Source organism: Lipotes vexillifer, unplaced genomic scaffold, assembly GCF_000442215.2.
Source record: "Lipotes vexillifer unplaced genomic scaffold, Lipotes_vexillifer_v1.1 scaffold1001, whole genome shotgun sequence".
Classification (NCBI taxonomy): domain Eukaryota; kingdom Metazoa; phylum Chordata; class Mammalia; order Artiodactyla; family Lipotidae; genus Lipotes; species Lipotes vexillifer.
Window position 1 is genome coordinate 113,352 of NW_006772311.1, and position 11,603 is coordinate 124,954.

The following is an 11,603-nucleotide window of genomic DNA, read 5'->3' on the forward strand; positions in this document are numbered from 1 at the left end:
AACCAGATACCTGTAAAAGAATTCATCCAGAATAGTTGATGGGTTAATTTAGGCCAAGTGTAGTGTGTTGGGCAGTGTGAAGCCCTTGGAGAATCACAGCTTGGGGAAATACCATTCTTTTGTAGGCTGTCAATGAACAAAACCTATCAGATCTTCACAGAAAATATAAGGAAGACCACTAACAAAATGTTCAGTATGGCATAGATCTGGGAGAGGAAAACAGCATCTATGCAGTCAGGACACGAGATTACACCCAGACCTTTCAACCCTACCTCTCTTGTATTTCTTCTATATAATTTGTGAAGAAAAGGGCAAGAAACACTGTTACTCTCAGGTTTAAAACTCATTGTAGCTGAGGAAGGGGAAGGGAACAGATAAAAATATTCCTGGCTGAGTGGTGGGAATAGGCACTAGGCCCACAACTATAGCCAGGGCATCTAAGCAGCTGGCTAGTTCCCCTTTTGTTCGCCCTCTCAATTTTCTGTTTCCATGTAAAAGACAAATAAATGATTCCCCCCTCTCCCCCCCCAAAAAAAGAAAACAGTGAATGCCACACCCTGACACACAGGGATATGGAGCTTGCCTAAAAAGGAGGTTTAATCAGAACAACAAAGAATGTTCAATCCCCACATTCCCTCCCACCACCAAGTTACCAAGCATTGAATGAGAAGTAACAGGAGAAAACTGTTGGAGAGAAATAAGAGAAGAACACAAAAAAACTCTCTGAGGCACAGGAGAAAGGGAAAACTTAAAACTCAGAGCCAAACAGGCAGTGCTCTGGAAAACTAACCCAGCCCTAAACACAGGTTATAACTACAAAAATTTAAAGAGTATGGTGTACTGAGAATAATCATAACAGCAATAAATCTCAAACCCAGCTGATCTCCCCAACCAGTAAGACAATGATTGCCAGACTGAATGAAAATCTAAGAGCCAAAAGTATGCTGTCTATAAGAATCCCACTTCAAATATAAATACATAGATTAAAAGAAAAGGAAAGGAGAAGGATGTACCAAGCAAACACTAACCAAAATAAAGATAATACTTTATTATAAAGCAACATCTTTAAAGATGATTACTGTACTAATATCAGACAAAGTAGCCTTCAGTTCAAAGAAAATTACACACACAAAGAAAATCACAGGCAAAAGAGGACATAATATAATGATGAACTGGTCAGTTTGCCAAGAAATACAGTAATCTTAAATCTGAATGTACCTAAATAGGAAGCTTCCAAAAAAAAGGTAAAAGTGAAAAAAGAAACAGAAAAATTTCAATAGTTAAAGAGTTCAATACTCCTCTCTAATTAATTGATAAGACAATTGCAGAGAAACTTCATTTGACAAAACCACAACAAGCTTTCTTTTCAAGTATATATGGAACATTCATCAATACCAACCTTATTCTGCATCATAAAACAGCTCAACAAATTGATAAGATTGGAAATCATATGAAGTATGTACTTGGAACACAAGAAAATTAAAAGTCAATAAAACCAAAATATATGGAAAATCCACAAAATTTTGAAATTAACTCACTTCTAAATAACTTATGGTCAAAATACTCAACAGAAAAAATATTTTGAACTGAAGGAAAAGTGTAACATACCAAAAAATTTGAGATGCATTAACAGCAGTACATAGAGTAAAACTTATAGCATTAAATGCTTGTATCAGACAAGAAGAAACACCACAAATGAGTGATCTAAGTTTCAACCTTAAGAAACTTAAGAGGAGTAAACTAAACCAAACTGAGACATAAGGAAGGAGAGAATAGAGAAGATGATAATGATAATAAATACAGTAAAATAATAGGAAAAAACTAACAGTTTCAAAACTAGCTTTTGAATATTTTAATAAAATTCATAAATGTTTACACAGTCTGACAAAACCAAAACACAAACAAAAAAGAAAAAACAGAGAAGACACAAATTACTGAAACAATGAAAGAAAAAAAGATAATACTAGAGATAATACATGTGTTAAAATGACCATAATTAAATAGTACTGATATGAACAACTTTATGCCCATAAATGTAACATTTTACATGAAATTGTCATAATTCTTAGAAAAACACAAACTATCAAATCTCATTCAAGAAGAAATAGATAACCTAGATATCTTTTGAATATCTATGTCTTTTTAAGAAAGAATCTTATTTAAAAGCCTTTGAATAAGGAAAACCCCAATCCCAAATAATTTCACTGGTTACTTCTACCAAATATTAATCTTTTATATCCTCTTCTAGAAAATAGGGGAGGAGAATATATTTCCCAATTATGAGGCCAGCACTGCCCTAATACCAATATTAGACAAAGATATTACAAGGAAAAAAATGTACAGATCAATAATCCTCATGAACATAACTCAAATGTCCTCCACAAAAGGCATCTATTTATCAATCAAGGTTATTCATCATATTAACAGACTTAACAAGCTCAAGCTCCCATGAATAGCTACAGAGGAAGCATTGAAACAACAACAACAACATCAATTTATGATAAACTTTCAGTAAATGTGGAATAAAAAGGGAATTCCTTCACGTGAGAAGGATATCTAAAATAATCACTGTTAACATCATACTTTCTAGTGAAGGCCTGTATGCCTTATCCCTAAAATCAGTAACAAGGGAAGAACAATCTCTCTCCTGATATATACTGAACATTATGCTGGATATGCTAGCCAATATAATAATAAAGTGAAATAAATACAAAGCACACACATTATTAAATTAGAGATAAACATTTTCTTTTAAATTTACTTATTTATTTTTAACATCTTTATTGGAGTTTAATTGCTTTACAATGGTGGGTTAGTTTCTGCTGCATAACAAAGTGAATCAACTAAATGTATACATATATCCCCATATCTCCTCCCTCTTGCATCTCCTTCCCACTCTCCCTATCCCACCCCGCTACGTGGATACAAAGAACCGAGCTGATCTCCTTGTGCTATTTGGCTGCTTCCCAAAAGCTATCTATTTTACAGTTGGTAGTGTATATATGTCCGTGCCATTCTCTCACTTCGTCCAGGCTTAGCTTTTCCCTTCCCTGCATTCTCAAGTCCCTTCCCTGCATTCTCAAGTCCATTCCCTACATCTGTGTCTTTATTACTGTTCTGCCCCTAGGTTCTACAGAATCTTTTTTGTTTTTTTTTAGATTCCGTATATATGTGTTAGCATATGGTATTTGTTTTTCTATTTCTGACTTAACTTCACTCTGAATGACAGACTCTAGGTCCATCCACCTCACTACAAATAACTCAATTTCGTTTCTCTTTATGGCTGAGTAATATTCCATTGTATATATGTGCCACAACTTCTTTATCCATTCATCTGTCGATGGACACTTAGGTAGTTTCCATGTCCTGGCTATTGTAAAGGGAGCTGAAATGAACATTGTGGTACATGACTCTTTTTGAATTATGGTTTTCTGAGGGTATATGCCCAGTAGTGGTATTGCTGGGTTGTATGGTAGTTCTATTTTTAGTTTTTTAAGGAACCTCCATACTGTTCTCCATAGTGGCTGTATCAATTTACATTCCCACCAACAGTGCAAGAGGGTTCCTTTGCTCCACACCCTCTCCAGCATTTATTTTTTCTAGATTTTTTGTTGATGGCCATTCTGACAAGTGTGAGGTGATAACTCATTGTAAATTTGATTTGCAGTTCTCTAATGATTAGTGATGTTGAGCGTCCTTTCATGTGTTTGTTAGCAATCTGTACAACTTCTTTGGAAAAATGTCTATTTAGGTATTCTGCCCATTTTTGGATTGGGTTGTTTGTGTTTTTGATATTGAGCTCCATGAACTGCTTGTATGTTTTGGAGATTAATCCTTTGTCAGCTGCTTCATTTGCAAATATTTTCTCCCATTTTGAGGATTGTCTTTTCATCTTGTTTATGGTTTCCTTTGCTGCGCCAAAGCTTTGAAGTTTCATTAGGTCCCATTTGTTTAGTTTTGTTTTTATTTCCATTACTCTAGGAGGTGGGTCAAAAGGCATCTTGCTGTGATGTTTTCCTCTAAGAGTTTTATAGTGTCTGGCCTTACATTTAGGGCTTTAATACATTTTGAGTTTATTTTTGTGTGTGGTGTTAGGGAGTGTTCTAATTTCATTCTTTTGCATGTAGCTGTCCAGTTTTCCCAGCACCACTTATTGAAGAGGCTGTCTTTTCTCCACTGTATATTCTTGCCTTCTTATCAAAGATAAGGTGACCACATGGGTGTGGGTTTAACTCTGGGCTTTCTATCCTGTTTCACTGATATATATTTCTGTTTTTTGTGCCAGTACCATACTGTCTTGATTACTGTAGCTTTGTAGTATATTCTGAAGTCAGGGAGCCTGATTCCTCTAGCTCCATTTTTTTTTCTCAAGGGTGCTTTTGCTATTCTGGGTCCTTTGTGTTTCCATAAAAACTGTGAAATTTTTTGTTCTGGTTCTGTGAAAAATGACATTGGTAGTTTGATAGGGATTGCATTGAATCTGTAGATTGCTTTGGGTAGTAGAGTCATGTTCATAATGTTGATTCTTCCAATCCATGAACATGGTATAGCTCTTCATCTGTTTGTATCATCTTTAATTTCTTTCATCAGTGTCTTATAGTTTTCTGCATACAAGTCTTTTGTTTCCTTAGGTAGGTTTATTCCTAGGTATTTTATTCTTTTTGTTGCAATGGTAAATGGGAGTGTTTCCTTAATTTCTTTTTCAGATTTTTCATCATCAGTGTATAGGAATGCAAGAGATTTCTGTGAATTAATTTTGTATTCTGCTACTTTCCCAAATTCATTGATTAGCTCTAGTAGTTTTCTGGTGGCATTTTTAGGATTCTCTATGTATACTATCATGTCATCTACAAACAGTGAGAATTTTAATTCTTCTTTTCCAATTTGGATTCCTTTTATTTCTTTTTCTTCTCTGATAGCTGTGGCTAAAATTTCCAAACCTATGTTTAATAATAGTGGTGAGAGTGGGCAACCTTGTCTTTGTCCTGATCTTAGTGGAAATGATTTCAGTTTTTCACCCCTGACAACAATGTTGGCTGTGGGTTTGTCATATATAGCTCTTATTATATTGAGGTAAGTTCCCTCTTTGCCCACATTCTGGAGGGTTTTTATCATGAATGTGTGTTGAATTTTGTGGAAAGCTTTTTCTGCATCTATTTAGATGATCATATAGTTTTTCTCCTTCAGTTTGTTAATATGTTGTATCACATTGATTGATTTGTGTATATTGAAGGATCCTTGCATTCCTGGGATAAACTCCACTTGATCATGGTGTATCATCCTTTTAATGTGCTGTTGTATTCTGTTTTCTAGTGTTTCATTGAGGACATTTGCATCTCTTTTCATCAGTAATATTGGTCTGTAGTTTTCTTTTTTTGTGACATCTTTGTCTGGTCTTGGTATCATGGTGATGGTGGCCTCATAGAATGAGTTTGGGAGTGTTCCTCCCTCTGGTCTATTTTGGAAGAGTTTGAGAAGGATAGATGTTAGCTCTTCTCTAAATGTTGGATAGAATTTGCCAGTGAAGCCATGTGGTCCTGGGCTTTTGTTTGTTGGAAGATTTTCAATCACAGTGTCAATTTCAGTGCTTGTGACTGGTCTGTTTATATTTTCTATTTCTTCCTGGTTCAGTCTCATAAGGTTTACTTTTCTTGAATTTTTCCATTTCTTCCAGGTTGTTCATTTTATTGGCATATAGTTTCTTGTAGTAATCTCTCATGATCCTTTGCATTTCTTCAGTTTCGGTTGTTACTTCTTTTTCATTTCTCATTCTGTTGATTTGAGTCTTCTCCTTTTTTTCTTGATGAGTCTGGTTAATGGTTTCTCAATTTTGTTTATCTTCTCAGAGAACCAGCTTTTAGTTTTATTGATCTTTGCTATCGTTTCCTTTATTTCTTTTTCCTTTATTTCTGATCTGATCTTTATGATTTCTTTCCTTCTGCTAACTTTGGTTGTTTTTTTTCTTTGTTCTTCTTTCTCTAATTGCTTTTGTTTTAAGTTTAGGCTGTTTTTTTTGAAATATTTCTTATTTCTTGAGGTAAGATTGTATTGCCATAAACTTCCTTCTTAGAACAGTTTTGCTGCATCCCATAGGTTTTGGGTCATCGTGTTTCATTGTCATTTGTTTCTAGGTATTTTTTTTTTCCTCTTTGAGTTCTTCCATGATCTCTTGGTTATTTAGTAGTGTATTGTTTAGCTTCCATGTATTTGTATTTTTTACAGATTTTTTCCTGTAACTGATATCTAGTCTCATAGCATTGTGTTTGGAAAAGATGCTTGATATGATTTCAATTTTCTTAAATTTTCCAAGACTTGATTTGTGACCCAAGATAAGATCTATCTATCATAACATATTATAAGATATGTTCCATGTGCACTTGAGAAGAAAGTGTATTCTGTTGTTTTTGGATGAAATGTCCTATTAAATATCAGTTAAATCATTCTTCTTTAATGTATCACTTAAAGCTTCTGTTTCCTTATTTATTTTCATTTTGGATGATCTGTCCATTGGTGAAAGGGGGTTGTTAAAGTCCCCTGCTATGATTGTGTTACTGTCATTTATCCCTTTTATGGCTGTTAGCATTTGCCTTATGTATTGAGATGCTCCTATATTGTGTGCATAAATATTTACAATTGTTATATCTTCTTGGATTGATCCCTTGATCATTTTGAAGTGCCCTTTGTCTCTTGTAATAGTCTTTATTTTAAAGTCTATTTTTTCTGATATGAGAATTGCTGCTCCAGCTTTCTTTTGATTTCCATTTGCATGGAATATCTTTTTCCATCTCCTTACTTTCAGACTGTATGTGTCCCTAGGTCTGAAGTTGGTCTCTTGTAGACAGCATATATATGGGTCTCATTTTTGTATCCATTCAGACAGTCTATGTCTTTAGGTTGGAGCATTTAATCCATTCACATTTAGGGTAATTATCAATATGTATGTTCCTATTTCCATTTTCTTAATTGTTTTGGGTTTGTTTTTCTAGGTCTGTTCCTTCTCTTGTGTTCCCTGCCTAGAGATGTTCCTTTAGCATTTGTTGTAAAGCTGGTTTTGTGGTGCTGAATTCTTTTAGCTTTTGCTTGTCTGTAAAGGTTTTAATTTCTCCGTTGAATCTGAATGAGATCCTGGCTGGATAGAGTTATCTTGATTGTAGTTTCTTCCCATTCATCACTTTAAATATGTCCTGCCACTCCCTTCTGGCTTTCAGTGTTTCTGCTGACAGATTAGCTGTTAACCTTATGGGGATTCCCCTGTATGTTATTTGTTGTTTTTCCCTCACTGTTTTTAATATTTTTTCTTTGTATTTAATTTTTGCTAGTTTGATTAATATGTGTCTTGGCGTGTTTCTCCTTGGATTTATCTTGTTTGGGACTCTCTACGCTTCCTGGACTTGATTGACTATTTCCTTTCCATATTATGAAAGTTTTCAACTATAATCTCTTCAAATATTTTTTAGTCACTTTCTATTTCTCTTCTTCTTCTAGGACCCCTATAATTCAAATGTTGATGCGTTTAATGTCGTCCCAGAGTTCTCTGAGACTGTCCTCAGTTCTTTTCATTCTTTTTCTTTATTCTACTCTGTGGTAGTTATTTTCACTATTTTATCTTCCAGGTCACTTATCCGTTCTTCTGCCTCAGTTGTTCTGCTATTGATTCCTTCTAGAGAATTTTTAATTTCGTTTGTTGTGTTTTTCATCATTGTTCGTATGCTCTTTAGTGCTTCTAGGTTCTTGTTAATCATTTTTTGTATTTTTTCTATTCCATTTGCAAGATTTGGGGTCATCTTTACCGTCATTACTCTGAATTATTTTTCAGGTAGACTGCCTATTTCCTCTTCATTTGTTTGATCTGGTGTATTTTTACCTTGCTCCTTCATCTGCTGTGTATTTATCTGTCTTTCCATTTTGGTTAACTTACTGTGTTTGGGGTCTCCTTTTCTCAGGCCTGAAGTTTGTAGTTCTCATTCTTTTTGGTGTCTGCCCCCAGTAGGTAAGGTTGGTTCAGTGGCTTGTGTAGGCTTCCTCTTGGAGTGGACTGGTGCCTGTGTTCTCGTGGGTGGGGCTGGATCTTGTTTTTCTGGTGGGAAGGACCACATCCATTTTGTTTTGGGGTGTCTGTGAACTTATTATGGCTTTAGGCAGCCTCTCTGCTAATGGGTGGTGTTGTGCTCCTGTCTTGCTAGTTGTTTGGCATGGGGTGTCCTGAAGTGTAGCTTGCTGGTTGTTGAGTGGAGTTGTGTCTTAGCATTGAGATGGAGATCTCTGGGAGGGCTTTTGCCATTTGATATTACGTGGAGCTGGGAGGTCTCTGGTGGACCAATGTCCTAAACTCAGCTGTCCCACCTAGGAAGCTCAGGCCTAACTTCTGAGCAGAGCACCACAATCCTTTCAGCCACATGGCTCAGAGAAAAGGGAGAAAATAAATAAATAAAATAAAATATAGTTATTAAAATAATAATTTAAAAATATCTAAAAATATTAAAAATTAAAAAAGTAAGAAAATGAAAGAAAGAAGAGAGCAACCATATCAATAAATAAATCCACCAATGATAATAAGTACTAAAAACTTCATTAAAAAAAATCAGACTGACAATTTTAGGACAAATGGTAAAAGGAAACCTATTCAGAGAAAATCACACAAAGAAGCATACACATACACACGAAAAGAGAAAAAGGAAAAAAACATATAAATATAAAAAAGCAAGAGAGCAACCAAATCAATAAACAAACCTACCAATAAGCTCTAATACTAAACTTAGAGAAACATAAAACCAGAAACAAATTACATGCAGAAAGCAAACCCCAAGTCTACAGTTGCTCCCAAAGTCCACCACCTCAATTTTGGGATGATTCATTGCCTATTCAGGTATTCCACAGATGCAGGGTACATCAAGCTGATTGTGGAGATTTTATTCACTGCTCCTGAGGCTGCTGGGAGAAATTTCCCTTTCCCTCTTTGTTTGCACAGATTCTGGCATTCAGAAAGAAGATATATCCACAGATTGATGAAACAGAATTAGACAAGAAAACAGATTTCCCCAAATTTATTCAATAGAATTTTTTTAAACAAAGTTAGAAAGCCATCCACTGGAAGCCTTCTTCTCCCCTTTTTCCTCTTCCATTTTTCTTCTACCCCACCAACTGCCCCCACCCACCCCCCCAACAAATTATATTATCTATACCTGAATCCTGGTTCAGCTGCTCAGGTGGCACAAGGGACTACTATCTCCATCTGCAGGTTTATCTTAGGCTCACCAGCTCCCAGACACTGCTAATGCCACATTTGATCATAGTCAGGTGCTCCAGGAAGAGGCCCCAGGCAACACCTGACAGGTTCTCAGGGAGCCCCATGGGCAGCAGCATCTCAGGGCAGAAGAGTCCAGAGCTCCAGACCTCCACCCACTTCTTTAGGCCTTGGTGGTAACTGAACGCTTCCTCACTGGGCCCTGTGTAGGGGTTGTAGGCTGCCTCGAAATGAATGATACCAGCTTGGTGAAGAACTCCCTCATGATGTCCATGAGATAGCCTGGGATGAGGTGGTGGTCAGCCACAATGTCTTCCATCTGGTGGAATTCAGCCAGGTGCGAGTCCTCCAAGTCTCGTTCCAGAACACACCATTGGTGGTTAGGTTCTTGGCGGGGCACAATGGACTTGCCCAGGGCGGAAGCGGCAGAGCGCACCGAGCTGACGGTCGTGGTGTGTGTGCTCGCGCAGCAGGCTTTTCCCGTCTCGTCCTGCTCCCTGCAGTCCCGGTTGTTCCCCCATGAGTGGCAGCCGACCTAGGACCAGGCCTGCTTGACCTGCTGGACATAGTCCACTGGCAGCTGCAGGGCCTCTGCTGGGTATCCCAGGAAGAAGGTGTCATGCTAGTCGTGTGCTGAGTGCTGCTGGGGCTGGAAAAGGGCATCCAAAAAAAAAAAAAAAAATCCAGAAGGATTGCTTGAGGAGATGGTCTGTTGGCAACGCTGTGAACCTCAACTCCAGAAAGATCAGCCGGACAGCTGGGTGCAGACCTTGAGTAGGGTGTGCAGGTGTCCGCTATTGTGGAGGATCCTGGGGGCTGAGAAGTTGTAGGGCTTAAAGGGCGGTCCCACTCAGAACTTCTGGAAATCATCTCTGGGGCCAGTTCCACATCCTGCTTGGAGATGCTGGTGCTGAAGACGCTGCCTTTTCTTACCCAGCAGGTTACTTCAATCAGCAGCTTCCTGTTTCTGAGCTCACTTCTCTCCTCTTTGCCTGCCCTCCCGGGACTAGGTGGAGCCACCACTGCACCTCATCCTCCACGCTGTCCACCACTCTGAACAACTGGGGCTTATTGGGCGCACCTTTGTCCACTCGGAGTCACTTGTTGGACAAGGCTTTGCTGAAGCCTGTTTTGTCGCTGGGCAGTCACAGGAGTTGCCTCTGGCCAGGCCTTGGGGCAGAAGGGGCAAGACATGTCAAGAAACACTGAGGGCTCCTGGCTGCCCTCTCCGGGTGTCGTCCTCGCCCTCGGCTGTAGGCTCCCACCATCCGATTAGAATATTTTAAGAAATATTATGTATTGTGCTGTTGCCAGTGAAGGTGGCAGACGTTTTTATGCCCCTGGGGTGGAATGTCACAGACAGCTGTTTTCACAATGTTGGCCATCCACTGGACAGAATAGCTGCTCTTCTTGTTTTGGATGTTAAGCATCTGTTCGTCCACCACCTTCATGGACATGCAGCTTCTGAACACGATGGCCACAGTCAGATAGCAGCCATGGCAGAGGCCACAGGCGGCCATCATATTCTTGGTGTCTGACATCTGCTGGGTGAGCTCCAGCATTGTCAGGGCCCAGTACTGCTGGTTTCCCTGGCTGCTTAACACAGCAAAGCTGACATGAAGAAGTGCAGGTGGGGGAAGGGGACCTTGTTCATACCAGCTTGCGCAGGTCAGCATTGAGCTGGTTGGGGAATGACAGGCAGGTAATGACCCCACTTGTGGTGGCCAACTCTAGGTGGTCCAGGTCATTGTAGGTGGGCGTGGTCAGCTTTATGGTTCTGAATCAGACGTAATGGAGAGCATCATTATCAATGCAGTAGGTCTCATCTGTGTTTTCTACCAGCTGGTGGACCGAGTAGGTGGTATTGTAGGGCTCCACCATCCTATCCGACACCTCAGGCAAGGGCGTCATGCTGAAAATGTTCATGTTCCTATCTAGATATGCCTCCTGGATCTTGGTGATGAGGAGAGTACGCATCCCAGATCCAGTCCCTCCACCCAGGGAGTGGGTCATCTGGAAGCCATGCAGGCAGTCACAGCTCTCAGCCTCCTTCTTCAGGACATCTTAATAATGAAAAATTACTTGTAGTTCTAAATGAAAAATATAAAACTGTAAAACATCTACAAAATATTCTTTTTAGAAGAAATTATAGGAGAAAATTTACCTGACTATGGTTTAGGCAAAGAGATATTAGATACAACACCAAAAGCATGATCTATTTAGGAAAAGAAAAGATAAATTGAACTTTTTATAAATATAAATATAAATTTTTTTTTTTTTTTTGCGGTACGTGGGCCCCTCACTGTGTGGCCTCTCCCGTTGCGGAGCACAGGCTCCGGACGCGCAGGCTCAGCGGCCA

The 11,603-nt window shown here is 38.6% G+C and overlaps 2 pseudogenes; both read right to left on the reverse strand.

Moving 5' to 3' along the window:
• Positions 1-9,779: 9,779 nt before the first annotated feature.
• LOC103080447 (phenylalanine--tRNA ligase alpha subunit pseudogene) lies at positions 9,780-10,418 on the reverse strand (annotated as a pseudogene).
• Positions 10,419-10,526: 108 nt separating this feature from the next.
• On the reverse strand, positions 10,527-11,307 carry LOC103080728 (tubulin beta chain pseudogene; annotated as a pseudogene).
• Positions 11,308-11,603: the final 296 nt, after the last annotated feature.